The 24,641-nt window shown below is 42.5% G+C and overlaps 1 long non-coding RNA gene across 1 annotated transcript in view; it reads left to right on the top strand.

The window, feature by feature from the left end:
• Window positions 1-15,516: 15,516 nt before the first annotated feature.
• Window positions 15,517-24,641, top strand: part of LOC140076020 (uncharacterized) — a 68,608-nt gene continuing 59,483 nt past the window's right edge. The window contains exon 1 of the long non-coding RNA XR_011849496.1: window positions 15,517-15,606. This is a non-coding gene — a long non-coding RNA (uncharacterized lncRNA). The remainder of the gene's footprint in view (window positions 15,607-24,641) is intronic.

Here is a 24,641-nt window from a genome sequence, read left to right as displayed (position 1 = left end):
ATTCACTTGTATTGAGCCATTCTGAAGTTCCTTGTGGAATCCAGTGACTAGAATCATTGTGACCTAATACTGAAGCCCCTTCATTATCATGGTCAATTAAGATGTTGGAGGTCAAAGCCCCAAAAATTAATAAAGTGAAATTTCTGGTTATTGATAGAATAGGTCATCAATATCCAATACTGAAGGTCTGACAGCGGACACTGACAACAATGAGCAATTACCAGGGCTAACACAACTGTAAGTAATGGGAACGAACCTGGCACAACCACTACAGTGGTCTGACAGTTGGGGGACCAGGCATCAGACCATCACTGATCTGATATTGATCATCCCGCATATGGATATGCCTTTAAGTTATGGTATATCCGGTCCTGAAATTAGGGTAAAACCATTAATAATACAATAATTACGGTCTTGGAGAGCAACAAAGTTTTAGATGTTACATTGAGACGTGAAAAGACGAGACCCTAAGGAATTACCCAGTTTGCCAACCTGGTATGGGTGTAGAGTATGTCTTAATAATAACCTATCAATGGATTAGAATGTCAGCCATATTGGTCAATTTGGTAAGGACTAGCGTTGAGTGGACCTGAACCCGGTTTTAACTGAATTTTGCGGGTTCGGTTTCCCCAAACTGAACTCGAGATTTCTGGGGGGGAACTTTGGGGCTTGGACCCAGTTCAGCTCAACTTCCCCCTGCGGTTTACACCCGTGATCAGTACAGCCACTGATCTCGGGCTTTAACTCTTTAAATACCACTGGTAAACAGGATTCAACAGGTCTTCTCATCACTAGTAAAGACGCCTTAACGGTAATTTACTGATTTTAAGAGGAAATGCTCTCTTACTCGGTGTAACTTGTATATTGTCCAAAAAACAAAAAATCTGGTGGAAGTGGAGATTTTCAGGGGAACAAAAGCAGCGAGAGCTTAGTAAAAGTATCTGGTAAGTGTTCTCTGTGGTCTTTTGAAAAAGTGAAACTCGATCGGGGTTTAATAGTGAGTGTTTTTCATACATTTTCCTGCTCTCGCAGCTGTTGGTAAAACAAAACAGATTTAAAGGAATATAAAAGAATATAAAAAGCCGGGAATAAACTGATTTTATTTTCTTTCGCGAGACATTATAATATTTTACTGAGATCACACACACAACACAAGCCAGCGGAGGCCCGCCGCGCGCACCACCAAACCAGAAGTGTCACATGATCGGCCTCAATTGTGGAGTCATAGATCCGGGAGTATAGTCAGCGAGGGATCATTGTGTTATGTTCTACATCTCATCTATTCATTCTGTGCCGATCCTGGAGCTTTGACAATGTTTCCCAGTGACTATTAGAGATTGAGGATATAATTGTAGCCCGCCACTTGACTCTCATACAGGAGATTATTGTCTTGAGTCAATGTGGGACCCTCCGTCGTCCTCCATCTGCCCTTGGTGATGTCATTCATTAGTCCTTAATTTGTTTCAATTACGACCTCAGTTCTTCACTCATTTTTTTGCTCCCAGGAAGATCAAATACAGATGACAAGATGACAACATACAATGTGAGCATTTGAAGTCCGAAGGCTGAAAGTATTTTGTGGACTCCTTACAGACGCCAGAAGTTGGTGCTTTAAAAAGTCGTGTGTGACACACACTGTGAGGAGACCAGCGGGATGGAGGTGGAATATGAAGATATAAAGAAATAGGCTTATACATAGCTGTGCTTGGTGAATCAATCCAATGTCCCATAGGGTTCTTGTTGTACGGCGCCATTGAGCTGAAGCCATAAGAAAACATCTTGTATAGTCCCGATCATGTACTAAGACCACACAGCGTTTATTGGATCCCATGAAATCATTATCACCCATGATGGAAACTTATTGAGACTTTCTTCGAGAATGGCATGACGCCACACGCCACTTTGCCTTTCTTCTTCCCCTGTTAAATCAACATCAACCATGATCTTTGATGGAAACATGTTGGGACTTTCTTCTAAAATGGCCTGACGCCATACGCAACCTGTGTAGTCACAATCAAGACCATGTACTAAGGCCATTTATGTACTAAAGGCCTTTATCGGCCTCCCATGAGATCACGATCAAGCATGATGGAAACTTCTTTCTTCAATGGCATGACGCCATGTGCATCTTGCATTGTCCCCATCAATCCAATGTCCCATAGGGTTCTTGTTATGTTATGTACTATATACTTTTCCATGTATGTTGTATCTGTGAGTGATGCATATGTTTAGTCTGGGTTATGTAGGCTGTTGATCTATTTGGATAGCCACTTGCTCTTTTGAGGTTTCTACAAGGTTCTACAAGACTTAACACCAACCAACATCCAACTCATTTCCTCTTCATCTTTGCTCTGGTGGAGGACAGATGGATGGTGAAAGTATAACCTAAAGCCTAAAACAACCTGCACTTGTGAAGCATTGGGTTCCAAAAGCCCCTACGTAATCAATTGCACCTATCCCTGCACCCATTACACAACTGTCACCCCAAAGACCTTAGACGCATCTCCATGTCTATGTAGAGGTAGAGGTCCAAGCTACATCTAGATAGAATATATACTCCTGTAATCCAAACTGAAGCATGCTCCTTGTCAGAAGACTCTAGTGACCAGTGACTGAAGTCATCTCCAAATAAAGTATTTTTGTTCTCAATTTTTGGAAGCCCGTTTCTATCTTCATAGAGATTGTGTGATGTGATGTTACAACTGAATACAACTGAAAGAGTGAAGATTTGGTGCTCAAGGAACTTTCTTTACCAGAAACAGTTTGGAACCAGAACTTGGATCTTCAGCAGGCAAGTCCATATTTCTTGATAAAGTTCCAAGTACCGGACAGAAAGGCGTAACTTTTAGCAATAAACGAGAATTTGATGGAATAAATTGTATCAAGTTAAGCAAGATCCTTGAGCACTGCTACTTCACGGAAATAATTTCAGTTGTATTTAGTGCCTATTCATCCACCGATCGTCCTGGAACGGATTTATTACATACACTAATACTAGTGGTGAGAGTCCACGTACACTTTTTTGTGGGGGGAACAATAATTTTTATTGAAATAATTTTTGGTATTACATACATATAATAACTGAAGAAGAGAAAATGTGAACGCAGCCACCATTGGATACATTTGTTATCTTACATACACTCTTAAGAGAAAATATATTTATTATTGCTGTAATACTCTAGGAGAGGGACCCAGTTTTTTGTCTTTATCTATTCTATCTTTACCCTTTGATGGTTAAACCTTGCCGAGCAAGTCTCTTCCCAGGATTCAGCCCTAATTTTGTAGAACAATTCATGCACCATTGAGCTTTTTCTTGACTCTTTTGAAGACTCTCCATATTACCAACCACTATTTTATGGAACATTCCTCATTGTAAATTGTCAAAATCAACCAGACACCTATTCAATAGAAACTTTCTACCTGTGTATTACTTTAGGGTGTAAATTGAGGTGCTTGTACACACAAAAAGTGCAAAGTTGACTCATCTGACTAAGTCAATGGGGCAGATTTACATACCCGATCCTGTTGCGATCCCGCGGTTTGTTATCCGACGAGGATTCGGGTCTGCTGCGATTCACGAAGATCGTGCGCCCTAGTTCCTGCATTGGTCGCTTCTGCCCCAAGGTCCGCTGGAGTTCACCTGCTTCTTCCTGGTGCTTGTTAGTGCATGTCTTGCGACACAATTCTTAATGTTAAATCCTGCACATTGTCCGAATCCATTGGGTTGTCTGACGGTCCGGCCCCCGATTTCTGTCGCGTGCAAGACGGCGCCGATGCACCAAAATCCGATCATGTGCGCCAAAATCTCTGAGCAATTAGGCGCAAAGCGGAAATCGACGGGAAACCTGACAAAAATGCGCCTGACGGACCCTTAGTAAGGGAGCCCCTATGTGTATGGTAGCAATACATGTTGAATTTGGACATTGTCTCATTGGACATAAACTGCCTCAATAGACACCTGTTAATAGCTTCTTTGCCTTTTGAGAACACATGCATGCTGGGAGGAACCAAGTATGGATGTACATATGGTATTTCGTTGGAAGATGGTGGTTGGGCGTTGTTTGACATGCATGCTGGATGGGTCAAGTATGGATGTACATATGATGGTTGGTTGGAAGATGGTGGTTGGCCGTTGTTTGACATGAATGCTGGATGGGTCAAGTATGGATGTACATATGATGGTTGGTTGGAAGACGGTGGTTGGCCGTTGTTTGACATGAATGCTGGATGGGTCAAGTATGGATGTACATATGATGGTTGGTTGGAAGACGGTGGTTGGCCGTTGTATGACATGAATGCTGGATGGGTCAAGTATGGATGTACATATGATGGTTGGTTGGAAGACGGTGGTTGGCCGTTGTATGACATGAATGCTGGATGGGTCAAGTATGGATGTACATATGATGGTTGGTTGGAAGACGGTGGTTGGCCGTTGTTTGACATGAATGCAGGATGGGTCAAGTATGGATGTACATATGGTGGTTGGTTGGAAGACGGTGGTTGGCCGTTGTTTGACATGAATGCAGGATGGGTCAAGTATGGATGTACATATGATGGTTGGTTGGAAGACGGTGGTTGGTTGTTGTTTGACATGAATGCTGGATGGGTCAAGTATGGATGTACATATGGTGGTTGGTTGGAAGACGGTGGTTGGCTGTTGTTTGACATGAATGCTGGATGGGTCAAGTATGGAAGTATATATGGTGGTTGGTTGGAAGACAGTGGTTGGACGTTGACATTTGTTCGACAGCTATTAAAGGTGTGTGGCCACCTAAAGGGCAGTAGGCTACCACCACTGTGTTTTAGCTTATTAAGGATTATTCCAAAAATGTACCAACAAAAAAAACCCAGAAACATGGTCACATCAGCTCACAATGTAGTAGAGCATCACAAAACGTATTGTATTAGCGCTTGATATACACGGCCTGTTGTGGATGGTAACCTTTCCTATTAGAGGGAAGTGACTTCCTTCCATGTAAATTATGGCTATAAGAAGATGTAAACACATTCATGGATTTGCTCCGCTTCTTGAGGTGTTGGCAGACACAATGGATGATGGGGTTGTAATTCTTATCACCAGTGTCACATGCACCCACCTGCTAAGAGGTGCAAGGCCTTAATGAAATTGTTTGACTATAACTCATTGTTGCTTGGTTACAGTGTTCCTGTTTCTATGGCTGTAATGCCGACCGACTTGTGTTATCAAATAATGATTAGAAATGTTCTAACCTCAAGGTGCACGGTGCAATGGAGGGTGTAGTGTGTCACAAATTAGTAAACTGTTTGCCTGAGCAGGTTCCTGCGGAGAAATCGTGTGCTCGCTGATTTATTCATCATTTTTACATATCCATGTGACGGGAAACATGAACAATTTTCATGCATGTTTTGTCCTTCTACATATTTCCTTTCAATTGGCCCCTTTGTCTTTAACATTCTCTTTCGAATCTTGAGGTTAAGAAGTTGTAGGATCTGTACGCCTTCGAGAAAATGAGCTGTGAAAACCTTCCCTTTGGAATTTTTTTTGTAACCCTTCAGTATCTAAGTCTTCCTACATGACATTTTTTTCTTTTTTGGATTTTTATATATTTGCGTCAACTTTCATGTGTAGGGTTTTTTGTTTTATTTCAGTTCTCGCCATAAATTAGGACAAAACTCTGTGATTATTTATTATTTTAAATTGTATTTTCCTCAGTTGCCAGTGGTGATTCCTGGGTTAGTTCAAATCCAACCAAATGTGCTGCTTGGAGTTTTTATGTTTTTTTGTTCTTGGGGGAGAGATGGGATCCTGGTTTCCATCCATACTCCAAAAATGTACAAATTTTAGATTACCACATTAAACATACCTATTCCTTGATGGATACTCTATTTGGTAGACAAAAATGTAAATCTTTATGAAAATGACTCCAAATTGTTGCACCTCTCCTCTTCATCATCGGTCTTGAAGGGGCTCCAACCTCTTGCTATTTGCAGATGTGAGCTCCGCCAGCTGGGAATCTAACCTGGGGGAGATTTCAGCTATAGTCTCCGACAGTTTTACTCACAGATATAGTAAATAGGGCAGGCAGGGTGTTCACACCCTAACCCTGCCACACCCAAAGTGCCATGTTGAGTGGAAAACCACCAAAACCGGTGATAATGGAGCTTGATACACGTCTTCTCTGCCACAAAACCAGTGGAGAAGGCATTATAAATTTTGACTCCTTCTATGTCTTCTTGTTCCCCTTTGTCCTAAAGTTCTCACTGGGGAAGATTAAGACTTGTATTTATAACGAAACGTATTTAGAACTCCCACCACGGGTGGTCCGGCGCCCATATAGACTAAAAGGCTCCGGTGTCTTAGTGAACATGGGCGCACACTCCTCCAGTTCTGATCTTTAGACCAGATCTGAGTGTGTTCCTATAGTCTCCGCCGGTTTTCCAGCTCCCTACCCAGTCTGCGCCTTGATGTGCCTATAGAGGGGTGACGGTTGGTGAAGGCAGAGGGATAAGCCATAATGACTTTCTCCCATTGTCTCCTGAGGAGAGTCTTCTGTACACGCATCCACATTAATTTAAAAGATGGGCAATTTTTTAGCCCTTAATCACATTTCAGTTTGAGCCAGCCCCAAAACATTTTCAATTTAATTAAATCAAGATACTGGATGTAAAGATATAAAAGCTCAACATGAAGCATTGGGAGATGTCTACTATTATTGGACCCATATAAAAAAGTGAAACGTCTACCAAACCTCCAAATTTTAGAGAAACTTGTCTTTTTTCATCTGCCTCATTCTCCCCAATGGTTAGATATGTTGGGCATGTTAAATTTCAATGACCAATCTTTTTTTTTACAAAGCCATGATCGAGCTGCCAGCCATTGACCTATTGTCGATGCTCTTCAAATTGACGAAACAACTGTCTACTATTGAGGCAAATGAATATGCAGGTCCGGTATAGGGAATGTTGATACTTTTACTTTTTCTGGATATCTTAAAGGGGTTTTCCCAGCCGTTTTACCACTAATGACCTAGTGGTCAGTAAGAGTTGGTCATGGGGTTGTGACACTGATCGGCAGGAAGTAGAGCCTACCGCCCTACGTCTACTGGCTAGACCGTCGGACTTCTGTGCCCAAACATTCAAAATGTTGTCAATGGTCGTTCCATGTAAAAATCTCAAAAATTATTTTTATTTTTTCCCAGCTTCAGAGTTTTATTGGTGTTCTGTATAAAGAAAGACTTGGCTTTCTAGATTTAGACATCATCCAGAATAAGAGAACTCCATGAACTTGGGATTGCTGGATTTAGGAGATGCTGAACCTTTAGCTACACTTTAGGAAAGTTGTTAAATTAGAGCAGTTATGGTTTATTAAACTTTCTTGGAACGCCGGGAATATCTGCTCCATCGCTACTGATGAATATTCCATTTAGCCTGTCATATCAGCGAAATTGGCCAAATGGCTGCTTAAAATTTTCTCCGAAGCCAAAAATCAGTGAACTCATTCAGAAACTTTTAGGGATGTACCAAATCCAAGATTCTGTCCAACATGAGGTCAAATACAAATGTTAATACTGTTATTTTTTATAACAGACATTTTTTTGTGCCGATTTAATCTGATAATATGTTTACAATAGCAAGGCCATATTTTCCTACTATTTTCTTTAGTTATAGTAACCATTGGGATATATATTGCACATCTACAGTCTGCCAGACGACCTCTCGACTGCATATAACAAACGAGATTGACATTCTAGATGTTTCCAATTTTAACTCCTTATTTGACTTTGCGGAGTGGCTTATTAAGAAAGGGGCGTGGCATGGTTCAAAAGGGGGGGGGTCTTAAGAATACACTAACACGTGAGAAAACATTGAGCCACATTTTTATGTGATGTAAGCTGACCAATAGGTGCCCTTAAGATATCAAAGATATGGGTCCGTGTAAGGTTCTTTAATCAATAGGAGTTGGCTGCTCGGTGATTTCATTAACTTCAATAGGGAGAGTTATCCTCATGTATGGTCACCGTTCTTTTCTACACTTGGATGACAAGGTCATGAGCTGCCTCTACTGATAAAAAAGCGGTAGAAGGTCTCTCATTCTAGACATGGGGGTAACTACAAGGGCAGAAGACATAGCAGCTACATCAACTAAGATATAGGGAGCAGTTATTATATTATCTCGGTGTGTATTATCCCTGTACTGTAACATCACTGCATTCCTAAAATTAGAACAATTAAGACTTCCTAATCTGATTGGTTCCTTCATGTTTTGAAGCAAAAAATCCCTATGATTTTAGTCTTAAGATGGGTAAGTGCTGCATATTAGAAAATTGCACCAATAAACTGCACCAGGGCAAATACAGTAAGCTAATTTTTTTTGCCCTAGGTCAAGGGATTCTTAGTAAAGTCTGGCAAGAGGACTCCTGGTTTCTTTCTCTTGCAGTTTTCTTGGCTCCAAAATCAGGAGTGGTGATGAGTGGACCCAAATCACAACGGGGCACATTTACTCACCCAGTCCTGTCGCGATCCCTCGGTGTGTTGTCCGACGAGGATTCGGGTCTGCTGCGATTCACTAACCTCGTGCGTCCGAGTTCCTGCATCCGTCGCTTTTGCCCCGAGGTCCACTGGAGTTCACCTTCTTCTTCCCGGTGCATGTGATTGCTTGATCTTGCGACACAAATCCTGTTTTAAATTCCACGGTTTGTCCAAATCTGTCGGGTTGTCCGATTGCCCGCCTCCCGATTTCTGTCGCATGCAAGACGGTGCCAATGTGCCAAAATCCGATCGCGTGCGCCAAAATCCCGGGGCAATTCGGTGCAAAACGGAAATCATCGGGAAACCCGACAAAAATGCGTCCGACGGTCCCCAATGAGCCCCAATGTTCTGGTCAGCAGAACATGGATCACCCCAGCCCCACCGATGGATAGCATCAGTGACAGCTGCTGGAAAAGCCACCCAAGGCATGTAATTGTCGGGTTTGCATGTGCACCTCTATTTTTCCGAGGAGCATCATGACCCGTAATGTCAAGAGGAACTACAAGAACGCTGCCAAACTGGTGGCATGCACGATCCATGCACAATCATGGATGTGAACAGTGTCTGAGCGAACCCATTTAAAGGGTTAACACTGCAAACCCACCGGACCCAAATACTGTTGGGTCCCCTTTTTCCTTACCAGGAGGAACACATATTAGTCTTACACTTTAGAATTGACCCTTCCATAGCCGGTGCCGGTAGCCACTCACATCCACAACGCTCTACATGTAACATTTGTTCTCAGTTCCTTCCTATGATGAGACGTGATCTCCGTGTACAAATCACGTTATTACACTGACAGCCTGACCTTACACTCGTAAGTGAATTGTATTTTTGTATGTTCAAGGTAAATGACTTCCAGTTTGCTGGTTCCAGTCACTTTCAGAACTATGTAACCTCTCGCTCAACTTTTGGCAATACATCACGATCTTTGGAAATCCAAGCGCCCTTGAAACCGTTTTCCTTTGGTGACCTTGTACCCAGTCAGATTTCTATAATATATAAATGTCATTCTCGGGGAATTGTTTCTCACTTATTTCTCAGGCTTTTTAACATTTCAGACATAAATTACTGTGATGGTTTTCGTAGTAGACGGTGATGAATAGACAGACCTGGGACCACCTATGGTTAGGACTTGTGGCCCATTGTAGTACATATAGTCAGGAGTCACCTATAGAATATCAGTAGATGTAGATGTCAGCATATAAGATAATATACCGGTAGTACATCATTTATTATATCAATTTTAGTGGGTGCTCTGTAAAAATGCTAAATAGGTTCTCTACTGTCAGGTGGGCGGTCTTGGGCAGGAGCTGGTGGTTGGGTTCCTCCCATCTGAGAGTGGACAGATGAAAATACATTGGGGCTCCTTTACTAAGGGCCCGTCGGACGCATTTTTGTTGGGTTTCCCGTCTGGATTTTGGCGATCGGATTTTGGTGCATCAGCGCTGGCTTGCTCGCAACAGAAATGGGGGGGGGGGGGGGGGCGGGCCTTCGGACAACCTGACAGATTCGGATAACGAGCAGGATTTAATATTTAGAATTGTGTCGCAAGACACGCACTTACATGCACCAGGAAGAAGCAGGTGAACTCCGGCGGACCTTGCCAGAGAAGCGACGGATGCATTAACTCGGGCGCACGAGATTAGTGAATCGTGGCAGACCCGAATCCTCGTCGGACAATGCACCGCGGGATCGCGACAGGACCGGGTAAGTAAATGTGCCCCAATAATTACATGTGAATAATTACTGTGTATATAAGAATGAGCGGACTTTTCAGGTACCAATCCCAAATACTCAACCCCACCGGTAACTCCACCATGGTGGATTAGTGGTTAGCATTACAGCCTTGCAGCGCTGGGGTCCTGGGTTCAAGTCCCAGGGTCAACATCTGCAAAGAATTTGTATGTTCTCTCTGTGTTTGCGTGGGTTTCCTCCAGAACATACTAGTAGGTTGATTAGATTGTGAGCCCCATGGGGACAGGGACTGATTTGGAAAGCTCAGGACAGCACTGGGGAACTGCCCTGTGTGCACTATATAAATAAAGGAATTATCTAGATAGATAGATATCCAACGAAATGAAAACAGGCAGCACTCCAAAATAGTGAAAAAACAAGGGTGTTTATTCCACCTCCCTCAAGGTTTCGGCTGTAGTCTCAGCCTTTGTCAAGATAGATAGATAGATAGATAGATAGATATGAGATAGATAGATAGATACATAGATAGATATGAGATAGATAGATAGATAGATAGATAGGAGATAGATAGATATGAGATAGATAGATAGGAGATAGATAGATAGATAGATAGATAGATAGATAGATAGGAGATAGATAGATAGATAGATAGATAGATATGAGATACCTTATATACTCGAGTATAAGCCTAGTTTTTCAGCACAAAAAATGTGCTGAAATCCCCAAACTCGGCTTATACTCGAGTAAAAAAATAAATATATCTAAACTCACCTTTCCGGCGACCCCTGTATATCTTCTGTGCGATCTGTCTGGCAGCGGCGGCAGGCTATATACACTGGGGCAGAGTCTGGCAGGCTATATACACTGGGGCAGGGTCTGGCAGGCTATATACACTGGGGCAGGGTGCGGCAGGCTATATATACTGGGGCATGGTGCGGCAGGCTACATACACTGGGGCAGGGTGCGGCAGGCTATATACACTGGGGCAGGGTCTGGCAGGCTATATACACTGGGGCAGGGTCTGGCAGGCTATATACACTGGGGCAGGGGCTGGCAGGCTATATACACTGCTGCAGGGGCTGGCAGGCTATATACACTGGGGCAGGGGCTGGCAGGCTATATACACTGGGGCAGAGTCTGGCAGGCTATATACACTGGGGCAGGGTGCGGCAGGCTATATATACTGGGGCATGGTGCGGCAGGCTATATACACTGGGGCAGGGTGCGGCAGGCTATATACACTGGGGCAGGGTCTGGCAGGCTATATACACTGGGGCAGGGTCTGGCAGGCTATATACACTGGGGCAGGGTCTGGCAGGCTATATACACTGGGGCAGGGTCTGGCAGGCTATATACACTGGGGCAGGGGCTGGCTGGCTATATACACTGGGGCAGTGTCTGGCAGGCTATATACACTGGGGCAGGGTCTGGCTGGCTATATACACTGCTGCAGGGGCTGGCAGGCTATATACACTGGGGCAGGGGCTGGCTGGCTATATACTGGGGAGGCTGTGACCAATGCATTTCCCACCCTCGGCTTATACTCGAGTCAATATGTTTTCCCAGTATTTTGTGGTAAAATTAGGGGCCTCGGCTTATACTCGGGTCGGCTTATACTCGAGTATATACGGTAGATAGATGGTAGATGATAGATAGATAGGAGATAGATAGGAGATAGATAGATAGATAGATAGATAGATAGATAGATAGATAGATAGATAGATGATAGGAGATAGATAGATAGATAGATAGATAGGAGATAGATAGATATGAGATAGATAGATAGATAGATAGATAGATAGATAGATAGATAGGAGATAGATAGATATGAGATAGATAGATAGATAGATAGATAGATAGATAGGAGATAGATAGATAGATAGATAGATAGATAGATAGATAGATAGATAGATATGAGATAGATAGATATGAGATAGATGATAGATAGATAGGAGATAGATAGATAGATAGATAGATAGATAGATAGATGATAGATAGATAGATAGATAGATAGATAGATAGATAGATAGGAGATAGATAGATAGATAGATAGATAGGAGATAGATAGATGATAGATAGATAGATAGATAGATAGATAGATAAATAGATAGATAGATAGATAAATAGATATGCTAAGGAAAAGCAATGGTAAGAGTTATGCAAAAACTCTCAAAAATATCAAATTATCTTCATTTTATATAGAGCCAAAAATACAAAGACAAATGAAGTTTTATAGAAACACAAAGCCTCACGAGAGAATCAGAAAGAGCTCAGGGAAGCGGAGGAATGATAAATGACCCCCTTTGTTGTAACTAGTTGTATAGGATACATGATGCTACGTACATCCACAAGTAGTTCTGCTAAGCGATCATTTTTATTTCATTTTATGTGCGCACACACACGGCTATTAATCTATAGAGTTACACAGTATAAAGAATGCGAAATGCGACAAGTTCTAAGCGTTGGTTACGAAAATAAAGTATATGATGACTTATCCTGAGGAGCAGAAATCAGCTGGTTGTGACATCATCGAATCCTATTAGTAATAATCTAAGATGTATTTATTTTTATATGATGTTTTACTATTATGTAACATTGTATTTCCCAGCTTTATCTATACGGATGTTACTAGGAGCCGGGATCCATATAAGTGGAATATGTTAAGATCCATTGGTTATTAATAGATGACAGGAGCTTTCGCTCCGTCCGCCTGACATTGGCTTTAATGCGTCTGACACTCTTCCATGAAGTGAAACGCGTTGCCAGTTGCGGGCGAAGCCGAACTGCACAGAAATCTGTTTTATCGCACGGCCTGACCTGACGTAACCTGCGCTAATGTAACACACATGTCTCATAAAATCTTCCCTCAAACTTCGTGACAGTCGAAAAACATGAAAGATGAAACGCGTTGAGACCTCTGGTAATGGACGAGTTTGTTTGTTTTCAGTGACAAATTATATATTGTTAAAGCGACTCCGTACAAACACACATTACTATGGGAATTACACTGTTTTCACATTTTCCTGTCCGTGCTCATTACAATGTATCCTGGTTGAACTTAGGATTTTTTTGTTCCATTTACCACGTTTGACCTACTTCACTGCAAAAATACTTAAAAATCAGAAGACTGGAACCAGTGACTTAAAGTGTACAGTCAGTCCCCGGGTTATGTACAAGATAGGTTCTATAGGCTAAGTTGAATTTGTATGTAAGTCGAAACTGGGCAACACGGTGGCTGAGTGGGTAACACTTATACCTTGCAGCGTTGGGGTCCTGGGTCCTATCCCACGCGGGTCAACATCTGCAAAGAGTTTGTATGTTCTCTCCGTGTTTGTGTGGGTTTCCTCCGGGTCCTCCAGTTTCCTCCTACACTCCGAAACATACTGTTAGGTTGTTTAGATTGTGAGCCCCATGGGGGACAGGAACCGATTTGACATGTTTGTACAGCTGTATATTTTATAATTGTAGATCCAGACCAAAAAAATTGACAATTGGAGTTTCTACCTTTTTTGCTGTAATGGGACCAAGGATTATCAATAAAGCTTCATAACAGACACCTCACAGGTGATCATCGCAGCCGGGAACTACAGTAAGGCATTCAGAGAGGTCACCAGAGGTCACATTGGACATAGAGCTCCGTCTTTAACTAGGGGTCGTCTGTAAGTCAGGTGTCCTTAAGTAGGGGACTGACTGTAATTCTTCTATAAACTGAGCAATCAGCATTAGCCTTAAGAGGTTTCCCCTAATTATCAGCTTTCCTGATGCATAAAGAATAGAACAGGAAGCAAACAGCGCCATTCTTTGTGTAGTGGTCAAACCAGGTTACTGCAGATTAGCTCCCATTCAGCTCCGAAAACACACCCATGTCCTTCCAGACTCATTAGCATAATCATAATAGTAGATTTTAGAAGGAAGGAGACCATGCATAACAAATATAAGAAGATACCACAGTCCCGGGGCCTGGATCTATGAGTAATGTCCCTGGATTTTCGTGATGGATTTTCATAGTAGATTTCCTTCAAGGACCTATTCTATGAATATGCTCTATTTTAAACTATTAAATAAACAAATTTTAGGTAAGTTCTCCTCTGAACTGGATGTGACTCATATGAACACTGTGACTTTGAGACCACTTGAAGTCTAAACAAGACCATGTATGGTCTCATAGATGCCAACACCCTGCTCTTCAGAAGAAGACAACGCCATAGTGGTCAGATATTTCTGATGGTCATGGTCCCCATGCCATGCAACAAGGCCCAAAGTTTTGAGGGCTGACCCCAGCTGCTGGTCTTTACTCCACCTTAAATGATGGAGAACCTCAAATCATCTCTCAAATGATGGAGAACCTCAAATCATTTCTCAAATGATGGAGAACCTCAAATCATCTCTCAAATGATGGAGAACCTCAAATCATCTCTCAAATGATGGAGAACCTCAAATCATCTCTCAAATGATGGAGATCGCATTATTTTTGATGTGGTTGGCACCCAATAGCCCTCTCTCTTACCTAGGGGGTACCTGTTAACTGGGACCTACCTACTGTAGATCATATTGGTCTCCTTTACAAAGTGAACTCAGATGTCCTACATAGACGCAACCTTCCATCTTGGCATGGTCCAGAGCTTCTCATGTCTTGTCGAAGAGAGAATGGTGGTATTATGTATGGTCTACAACATTGGTTAGATCAGAAGACTCCATGAAAGTTTATGAATCCTATAAATGATGGGTCAAGCTCAATTGGTCAATGTAGCAACTACTCTACTGTATGTCCATTGACCGAGGTCAATATGATGTTGAGCAAATCACTGAATTCGGCACAAAGGTGGGGGGTGGATTTGTCATATGTTGGGTCACATTTTGCCCCCTTCCTCTGTATCTTTCTGGATCCATCAGGAGGCTTTTGCCTCTTGGTACATACAGCTGGGGTCGTATAGCAGTCCTGAAGGTTCAGGCAGTGACCGGCTTGAGACGTTTCCGACTGGTGGAGGTAGTACAAGGGGGTAAATAGGCGCAATTCAAGCCCATACGCCAAAAATTCTGCCTATTTCAGGGCTTGTACGCCAGAGAGCTGACACATAAGCCCCGATACATCCCCCCAAAATTGTATCACATGAACAGGTAGGACAAGACTAGTGATTTTACGCCCTGTCTTATTCTTCTTGGGGTAGAATTATAGTCCAATTACCTAAAAGGACAAAGTTTAGAGAATTTAGAGAATGTTGCCTATAAATTTGGAAGACCCGATGATGTCACTGTGTCTTGGAGTGTTATAGTGATGTCATCAGTTCTCCCGGTGCTTTACGCAGGCGACATTTCTCCCGTTTTATGTCTTTTCATTTATTTCCAAGCTTCAAGAATGATCTCACTAGTGACCTGGACAGCGAGGGACGCACCAGTAAGGTAAGTGGGGCCGGGCTATAAATTCCAGACGTAATGTTTTAGGCTTCCAGCTCGTTTTGTCACTAAAACGCAGTAAATTGCAAACACACATCATTGCAGTTCGGGTCCAGACGTTTTCTAAACATTGGAATTGCTTGAAAGTGAAGCTAATACGACCTTGATTTTCTAATTTACTGTGATGTGTTCAAAGGTAGAATGCAGATGTTTGATTCGGCCGTGTCAGGAGCGAGTGCCCGACACATTTGGGAGATGTTGAATGCAATCAGATGGTCGGACGCTATGCCAAGATGGGGAATATCCGCTATACAGCGCTCCCTGCTCAATGCAGTGTGATACAAGGAAACCTGTCACGTGGACAATGCACTGCAGCATATTACAGAGCAGCAAGAGCTGCAAAGACTGTACATAGTGTCCTATCTGCAGGCAGCATGTTATAGAGCAGGACGAGCTGAGACGATTGTACATAGTGTCCTATCTGCAGTCAGCATGTTATAGAGCAGGAAGAGCTGCAAAGATTGTACATAGTACATTGTACACTGGTTACTGTTATAGAGCAGGAGGAGCTAAGCAGATTGTACATAGTGTCCTATCTGCAGGCAGCATGTTATAGAGCAGGAGGAGCTGAGCAGATTGTACATAGTGTCCTATCTGCAGGCAGCATGTTATAGAGCAGGAGGAGCTGAGCAGATTGTACATAGTGTCCTATCTGCAGGTAGCGTGTTATATAGCAGGAGGAGCTGAGCAGATTGTACATAGTGTCCAATCTGCAGGCAGCATGTTATAGAGCAGGAGGAGCTGAGCAGATTGTACATAGTGTCCTATCTGCAGGTAGCGTGTTATATAGCAGGAGGAGCTGAGCAGATTGTACATAGTGTCCTATCTGCAGGCAGCATGTTATAGAGCAGGAGGAGCTGAGCAGATTGTATATAGTGTCATATCTGCATGCAGCATGTTATAGAGCAGGAGAAGGAGAGCAGATTGTACATAGTATCCTATCTGCTGGTAGCATGTTATGGAGCAGGAGGAGCTGAGGAGATTGTACACAGTGTCCTATCTGGACATAGAATGTGACAGAGCAGGAGGAGCTGCACAGACTGTACATATTTTTGTACCTGCAGACAGCAATTTTGGAGCAGCTCAGCAGTTTGTCCATTGTGTCCTATCTGCAGGCAGCAGGTGAGGTTAGCTAATCTCCTCTACAACATGATTTCTGCTGATAGGACACTATGTACAATCTGCTCAGCTCCTCCTGCTCTATAACATGCTGCCTGCAGATAAGACACTATGTATAATCTACTCCGTCCCTTCTGCTCTATAACCTGCTGCCTGCAGATAGGACACTATGTACAATCTGCACAGCTCCCCCTGCTCTATAACATGCTGCCTGCAAATAGGGCACTATGTACAATCTACTCAGTCCCTTCTGCTCTATAACATGCTGCCTGCAGATAGGACACTATGTACAATCTGCTCATCTCCCCCTGCTCTATAACATGCTGCCTGCAGATAGGACACTATGTACAATCTGCTCAGCTCCTCCTGCTCTGTAACATGCTGCCTGCAGATAGGACACTGTGCACAATCTGGTCAGCTCCTCCTGCTCTATAACATGCTGCCTGTAGATAGGACACTGTACAATCTGCTCAGCTCCTCCTGCTCTATAACATGCTGCCTGCAGATAGGACACTATTTATAATCTGCTCAGCTCCTCCTGCTCTATAACATGCTGCCTGCAGATAGGACACTATTTATAATCTGCTCAGCTCTTCCTGCTCTACAACATGCTGTTTGCAGATAGGACACTATATACAATCTGTTCTACTCCTCCTGCTCTATAACATGCTGCCTGTAGATAGAAAACTATACGTAATCAGCTCAGCTGCTCCTGCTCTACAACACAAATCCTGCAGATTTCTGTTGCTGAGCTGCTCCTGCTCTATAACATGCTGTCTGCAATCTACTACATAGGCCGTGGAACCGCATTGATCTGATATCTATGTCCTATTGAAAGGAGGGTTCTTCAGTATCATCAAGATGGAAAACCCCTTTAAGAAACACAGTAGTTACATGTGAGCGGGGATGGTCGGGCACACGACTGCTTTCCATTATGTTGTGTTTACTGAACCTGCTCCATGACTTCACCCCCCGTCGGACATTGCTGTATATTTTACATGTCATTGAACCTTTCATCAGTGATTGAAGACGTACTTTTTCCATAGCGACGCATCCGAACTCCGTTCCTTAAAAAAAAAAAATCCCCACTTCCACCACCGGGATTATTCTCCTCTAAACCTTTTTGGGAGCTCAGACATAAAAGGCGCCATATATTTTCGTGTACTCAGAAATAGACACGTTTTATGATATTTGATAGAATTTACTGTGACAAGGAGCATAACTTTGAGATCTACAGGAAAACTTAAAGCTGTGAAATCATTTCATGTTTTTCCGGAAAGTGTCATATTCAAACGACTGACACAATGTGACAGATGAGGGTAATTTGCTGCTTCCCATCGCGTCCTCGCCCATATAAATGTCCTATTTTCGTGCACACGGAGCTGCGGCACGGAGCGCGGATTTATCAGGTGACTGGATCTAAGTTATTCCTCCATTTAGCGATAGTTTCCTCCAGTAAAACAGATATTAAAAAAGGATTGGGTATGCATCAGCTTCTCCTACTACTGGTCATAAAACGCGCGCAGCCCCGGAGTTGCTGATTTTATGACATTTTCATCACCCATCACCAGGTTTATGAAAGCGGAGAACATGTGTCAATAATACGATATTGTTCTCACTTGTCAAAGTTCACCCAGAGCGGATTTATTGTGGAAGTCAGAGCCTGACGCTGGATTATGTGTTGGCTCCGATCAGTATCCATAGGAAATATAGGGAAAGGAATCCTCATTCCACGTATGGAAAACTTTTAGATGGGACTGAAGAGTTCTCCTAAATTTGTAAGTGGAGGAAATCTACCACCAGGGATCTACCTATTAAAGTAGATCCAGTGGTAGGTGCATCTAACGGATGTACCTAAATCCTTTAGTCCCCACAATCTTTTAGACAGTTTAATGGCCTTGCTATGCAAATTTTCTAAAGAGGCTACTGGGGCTAGAGAAGCCGGAGATGAGGCTACACGGTGCGGCTACTCCACGCCCCAGTAGCCTCTTTGATCCTCCTAACAGATATCTTCAGTGTGCAGCTACAAGGAGCTGCACGCATTCGTCCATGAAGCTGGAGTTCTGCGCATGCGGCTAATCACTGGCTTTGGAGCCAAGATCGTACAGCTGCTGGCTTGTGTTTTGCGCATGCGCAGAACTCCGGCTTCGCGGATGAGTGCAAGTATCTCCTTGTAACTGCGTGCTGAAGATATCTGGTAGCAGGATCAAAGAGGCTTCTGGGGCGTGGAGTAACTAGAGCTGAGGCTACACGGAGCGGCTACTCCACGCCCCAGAAGCCTCTTTAGAAAATTTGCATATCAAGGCCTTTAAACTTTCTGAAAGATTGTGGGGACTAAAGGATTAGCCCTAAAAAGGGGCTATCCTTATATTCGTTAGATGCAGCTACTGCCGGATCTAACTTAATGGGTAGATCCCTGGTGGTAGGTTTCCTTTAAAGTTTCCAACCCAAAAACTAAATCTGTAAGAAGCCTATTGGATAAACCTGTGCTTATACCCAGTAACCAATCAGAAAAGTAGGATGTGCAGGAGGAAGGAGAAAGCAGTAGCCTAAAACAATGATGAGATAGGGGGTGTGTCTTAGACTACTACAGACTTCCCATAGCCACTATAGCTCAGAACTAGAACTTTGCTCTAATAGAGTTTAGGTCCATTTTTGCTGAGAGGTTCGCTTTAAGCTATTAAAGACTCTTTAACATGTTTTATTCTTTTCCCCCCAATATGGTCTTATAATGGGAATGCCCATTAGATGATTGTGATGTCAGCAGAATTTGTCTTTTTAAAGGGAAACTGTTAGCAGGAACCCATTTTCTGGCTCACCCATGTCCTCATAGTGAATAGTGTACCAAAGAGTTTTTATAGTGGAAAGAGTGGGGCAGACATGTTTGATGTCCTGAAGAGACAGGGGAAAGGATATATGGGGAACATGGGAGGTTTTAATTCATTTAAAAGGATGGAGCGGTTTAGGGCTTGGAGGGGAAACCGCTCCTCACTGGCCACTCCCATGGGACTGGGGACACAGCTCTGCATACAGAAAGTTAGACTTTCACATAACTTTTTTTTTTTTTGGAAAAGGCCAGTTTTATTATAAAAACTCTTTGGCAATGTGTACCCTATTCTCTATGGGGACATGGGTGAGCCACAAAAACGTCTCCTGATGACAGGTTCCCTTTAACCTCGTCTAATATGCATAAGCCCTGTTATACTTCTAATTCCTTTGTCCAAAGAGAATCTGTATCATGTAATAGTATTATTAATATCTTTCTTGTAGGGTTTTTCTCATCCTCTGGAATGCTATAAGTAGGGAGAATTTATGCGTAACCAGCTAATGCTAAATTCTGCACCGATCACAGGTGTTACTGGTTGGGGTCTGGGCCTGAACAAGTTTTTCAAATTGAAGTAAAATTCAGACAAATCTGAATTTTAACGCTCAAGCTCCCAGCTCATCTCCTCTTCTTAATCTAGAAGTTGAAAAAAAGTGTAGGCAGCACCCCAAAAGTCCAAATTTCCAAAAGAGTGAAGTCTATTGAAACAGTTGCGATGTTTCGGTGTGAACCACCTTCATCAAGGCTACTGAAGGATCTTGCCAGGATCCATGGAGGCTCTGCACCCCCTCTATTGAGCGGACTTGGTTTTCTTCTTTGTACTCTAGTTTCTTCCCCCTGGGTCGGCAGGGAGGGGGAGGATAGCTGTGCATTATACTAAGGGGTGACAGGGGGTTGTAGGGTAGACTTGACCACCACCTTGACAGTCGTGTGAGATGCATTATAGAGGAGTCCCCATATCTGTAGAAGTTAAGGTTGGACTTGGTAGACCTCTGTCTTTATTCAACCTTCTACTATGATACATATGGTCCAAAGCTCCGTCCCTAGCAGAGGACATGGGCAGTGGTTGTGTCTTTAAGTAGATAAGTAACAATTCCGAATAATTGGTAATAAATGTTGTATTTATGGGAAGTCCTCCACATAAACCCTACGGCTGTCTCCGACACCCGTACGACCCCCTTCATTTCTCGTCATCTGAGCGTGCCAGTTACCGTTCCGAGTTCATTTTGTAAATACTCTATTCCGGGGAGTATTCCGGTGACAGAATCTATAAAGGTAATTATATTTGGCCCGCTATGAAGGAATGTCTGATTATACAATTTCAATTTAATTTCATGTTTTCGGTGTCATATATCATAACCACGAATGCAAATGAAAGTGAGTGAGATGACATCAATTAATGTGGCCGCCGCTCGGCGCTGGAGTAAAACACCTTTCAAAGCTTTGAACGCCGACCAGCTTCTGCTATTCTCTAAATAAGCCTCGGTTGTTTGTTGTGGAGGTTTCTTTAGTTGACTGCCAAATTGATTTATCCTTGGCTGCTATAAACCCATGTGGTGGTCGCGGTCGAGGCAGGGAAAAGAAAATCCAACCAGAAAAGTCTTTGTAGACGCATCGATTCTCCCCTGGTCTCAGATACTTGGAGGGGGAAAAGGGACTGAAAAGTAAAGTAAACAATAAAATTAAACAAGTAACACTTATAATATATTATTTATCAATAAATAAGTTTTATATGACCCTAATTTGTCTCCTTATCCCTTCTTCACCAATGCTAACAAAGGGTGGAGGCTTAACGGTAAGATGACCCAGCAGATTATGGCAAGAGATTCTCCACCAGTTTCAGTTTTCCTTGTGTCCTACCCTATGTTTTTCATGGATGTAACTTAAAATAGGGTAAAAATGGCAGTAAAAATGTGTGGATGTGCATGCATGTGGATTTGGATGTTACACTCTTTGTTGTACATGCTTCGCAAGTCTGGTAGGTTCCATTAAGTCAACCGATACATTGAAGCAGATATCTAGCACTCTTCTTAAAGGGAACCTGTCACCACATTTTCACAAACACAGTTACTGACAGGTTCCCATAGAGCCCTACTAACTAATTGACACCCTTCTTCAGCTAAAAATTGTTTCCCTCATATGCCCTTAAATCAAAATTATGTTATAGTACCAGGCATCAAAGGGGGTATGTTCTGTTCAACTGTCTCCTTCCATCAATGCCTCCCCGTGGCTTCTTCTCAGCATGTCATGTGACCAGGACAACATTATCAGAGCTCCTTTAGCCTCCTAACATTAGCAAACTGTACACTATGCATATATCCGATCACATAGAATAATAATGGCATGATAACAGCATACCTCTTTGGATTCTACTCCTCCCCATCCTCCATGGAGGCTGCTGGGATTTCATGGGATCAGATATATACATGGGGTAGACTGTGCAAATGTAAAATGATCTTACATGATGTTGCCCTGGTCAAATGACATGAAGTGGCCAATGATGTAACAGAGCTCTTACTCAAGTTCCATTTCAGTTCCACACTGAGACTTGTCAATCAGGAACTTGGAGGCAGAACAATGCAAGTAACTCATGAATATGCAGGGCTTCATTGTATTTAAGTGGTGACATTGGACACACATCAGATGAAGTAAATATAAATGTACAAACTGATTTTTTTAAACATTGCAGTCATGGAAGGAAACCATTTAGTGATAACGGCAAGGCTTCTTAACCATAGTTTTTAATGAAGTATTTACCATATATACTCGAGTATAAGCCTAGTTTTACAGCACAAAAAAATGTGCTGAAAACCCAAACTCGGCTTATACTCGAGTAAAAAAAAAAAATATATATATATATATATCAAAACTCACCTTTATATACTGGGGCAGGGGGCTGGCTATATACTGGGGTAATGGGCTGGCAGACTATATACTGGGGGCAGTTGCTGGCTATATACCTAGGGGCAGGGTCCGGCAGGTTTATAATGGGGAGGCTGTGACCAATGTATTTCCCACCATTGGCTTATACTCGAGTCAATAGGTTTTCCCAGGTTTTTTGGTAAAATTAGGGGCCTCGGCTTATACTTGGGTCAGCTAATACTCGAGTATATACAGTATTTTCGGTGGGTTAATTTGTATGACAGGTTCTCTTTAAGAAGGTAACGTTTAAATTCTTTATTGCAGCTTGTTAAAATCCTTTAGATACAGGTTATGACCAACGCGTTTCAGCCATCCCGACTTTAGTCATGTTCATGTCTAAAGCCGTGATGGTGGAAACATGTGGATCGTAACTTGGATCTAATGGATTCTAATAAGCTGCAATGAAGATTTTAAATGTTACCTTCTTAAGAACATATCTGGATATCTGCATTGTTGTATCTACCTACCAATCATCTCAGGATGATCTGTGGACCTGGAAGAGGATTGGGTCAAGTGATAAGCTGGTTGTATAGATCTGTTAACTCAACAGAGTCCAAAGAGGGTCTTATGGGCCTTCCTTAAGCCCCTATGCATAGGTCAGGGGAAATCACTCGTTGGAGAAGAATATGGTGGCATCCAAGCCTGGGAGCCTTCATGGGCCCAAAAGGTGCAAGTCTCTCTCATATGAAAAACAAGATTTTCCATACAATCCCATCCAATTCAAAAATTTGCTAATATTTTTTGATGTTAGAGCACCTTATCAGATCTTTTACAAGAATCCATCTGGGGTTGACCTTAAGAGGTATTCCAAGTATATGATGCTTAAAGAGTCTTAGACTACCCCCATAAATGTATCCTATACCACTGAGCGCTTTGTGACTCTTTACAGGAAACAAAGCTTTTAGACCCCAAAGTGCTAAAGCCATGAAGAGATAATTAGAGATATGCAAATAAGCTTCCAAGTGCATCAGGGGCGGGATTAATTTGAAGGGTTTGCCTACACAGAGCTACAAGAATTTCGGCTCATCTGTACAATTGTTACCGTTAAGTCGTGATTGACATTTGTCATGTCTGTCTGTAGCCAAATCTAGAGTTCGTTCCGGTTGCACTTGCAAACTCATTTGCATATGTATAAAACCTGATTGCTTCTTCAGTTGATGGCCTCAAAGGTATGTTTCTACTTCTCTTACCATCACCTTCATAGCACTATAAATGGTTTAGGAAGTAGTTGGGGTCCGGTAGAATGCCCGAAAGCTCCGCCTCTTCGGTGAGGATAAAAGGAATTTGTTTTCATTATTTTGTGTCTCGATTTTTTTGGGATGAACTGTTGGAACTACCAGGAGATATTACTGAAAAAATGTTTACTTCTACTTTTCCTTTTTCTTTTTTTGTATGATTCAAAAAGATTCAAAAACATCAAATGGCACCTATAGCCAAAAACGTGTCGTTCTCCTATAGTTCTACAGCAATTTAACGCTCTTCTTCTACCGTATGTGACTATTTTTACAGGATATCTCCCAACACCCCGAAATGATACGATCTTTAATAAAACAGCTGGTCACCAGCTACGAAATGCGCGTTTTATCCGCGATATCAAAGTAATGTATGAGCCCAGCCAAATTGTTTGGCTCGCCTGTTACAATTATCACCTGATGAAGAAATTAAACAACAACACCCAAGATGGCCACTAAATACGCTCATTTTCCGTCGTCTGCAGCTAAGTTAAGTAAATTTGGGACGGCTGCGTGGTGGAAGCTATTTAGTAGTTGTGTAATTTGCCGATCTCTCCAAGTGTAATGATTGAGCTATAAATATGCAGAGCGGTGGAATGGCCGCTCACAACTTCTACTAATTGTACAATTCAGTGGAAACGCAGAGGTAAAAATTAGGTTTTTAGCTGTAGCTAGCACATTATAAAAAGGCCGAAAAGTTGGAATTTTCATAAAAACTGGATTCCTTAGGGAAAATTATATATATATAGTAAGGCAGTGCATGGAGAGGTCAATGGCTCCCCCATTGATGATTCATCCAGGTTTTGGGTTAACCTTAATGCAGCTCGATAGCCTGCGCCCGGAACATCTGCACCATAGGAGGGTCTCTCTCTGGATAGAACTGA

This window comes from Engystomops pustulosus, chromosome 8 (assembly GCF_040894005.1).
Source record: "Engystomops pustulosus chromosome 8, aEngPut4.maternal, whole genome shotgun sequence".
Taxonomy (NCBI): domain Eukaryota; kingdom Metazoa; phylum Chordata; class Amphibia; order Anura; family Leptodactylidae; genus Engystomops; species Engystomops pustulosus.
This window is presented reverse-complemented; position numbering and strand designations above follow the sequence as displayed.